Source organism: Pundamilia nyererei, unplaced genomic scaffold (assembly GCF_000239375.1).
Source record: "Pundamilia nyererei isolate P.nyererei 1_Seehausen unplaced genomic scaffold, PunNye1.0 scaffold00075, whole genome shotgun sequence".
Classification (NCBI taxonomy): Eukaryota; Metazoa; Chordata; class Actinopteri; order Cichliformes; family Cichlidae; genus Pundamilia; species Pundamilia nyererei.
The window spans coordinates 464,507-465,911 of record NW_005187476.1 but is presented as its reverse complement, the minus strand read 5'-3'; the positions used below and the strand labels follow the sequence as shown (position 1 = coordinate 465,911).

The 1,405-nt window shown below is 41.3% G+C and overlaps 1 protein-coding gene across 1 annotated transcript in view; it reads left to right on the top strand.

Moving 5' to 3' along the window:
* The window catches only part of LOC102206294 (endonuclease V), an 18,966-nt gene that overhangs the window by 12,012 nt on the left and 5,549 nt on the right, over positions 1-1,405 (top strand). The gene's annotated exons all lie outside the window — the stretch shown is intronic.

The window sequence follows — 1,405 nt, the reverse complement described above, 5'->3', positions numbered from 1 at the left end:
GCCAACATGACATCAGCGATTAGTTAGTAAAGTCCCAGCCAATGTGAAAACTTGTGGATGAGACCAAATACTGATGGCTGTTAATCACAAGGTATACCTTCCTAAAGCTCAGCTTGCTTTATCATCCTTTTTGAGTCCAACGACGACCATAATTTACATCAAAGACATCTTAAACTCATCAGTAAAGTGTTTATTGATGTGAGCAGGAGGGGAATTTCACAGTTTTATACAGTCAGACTTTAAACCGGAGGAGTCACCCTCTGCTGCCGTGAAAACAGTGGCTTCACTCAGACCAGAAAGCTACACCTGCCTACAGTACCTGGTTAACATGCCAACTTTATATTTGAAGCTTTATTGCACATAGAGTTGTGTTTTTTCTGTAACTCACCTATTTAAATTGTATTTTAGGTATAAAAATAGCATTTTGCTTCACCTCATCTAATTTCAGTCCCAGTCGTGTTTGTGCACTTATCTGCTTAATATGGCTTGATTTGTACTAACACACCGTCTAAACTCCAGTTGTGGAGAGTGAAATTCCAGTGTTATGAGCAGTGCTGCACTTATAGATTCACTTTGCTAATAAAGCGAACGAGTAAGCATTGGCTGATTTTTAGACCTCCAGCCTCTTGTCAAAAGTGTGTCACCGAAGAAAACAACGGGCAGAATGCCAGATGCGAGGCTTTAAGACATTAGTCCACATACAATGTGTGACTATGATTAAGTTCATCTTTTATATACAGTAATAGTCAGTAAAGCAAAGTAACAAAGGCCTTGAAAACAGACAGCTGTTTGTTCATCTTTAGCAGTGAATAAGAACAACGGATAACTTGTTAAGATGGAGAATCATTAGGTTGTATTGACTGACTTCTGTTGTCATTAAAGCACATGCGTCCCCTTGAAGTGTCCGTGAACATGAAAGCCCTTCTCTCTCTGCTTGCTGTTTTTTTATTTGAAGCTGAACATGATGTCCCTGTGCTGGAAGTGATGCAGTGGGCCTTTGTGTGAGCCGAGCTTTAGACAAAAGAGACAGGATGAGAGAGGGTAGAAAATGTTTCTTTCCCTCCTTTTTGTCCTCAGTACACTTTTGGAAAATTTTATCTCTGTTGAAGTTTTGTGTTGCTCAGAGTCCTTCAGGTCTTCGTCGCCTCTCCTCTCTTTCTTCCTCTCTCCCTTAACCTCCAGTTTATCGGTCCTCCTCTCATACTCTATCCCCTTTCTCGCTTTCATCTCCTTCTCCCTGTTTGTCTCTCTTTGTCTCTTCTCTCACTGATAGCCTGGCTGTAACTCAAACTAGTGTGTTATTGATGACTTACCCCGTGTTTCTGACTTCTGGTGCCCTGGCTTCAGTCCTATTCTTGAATCAAACCCTGTCTTTCACAGACACACACACACACACACACACACA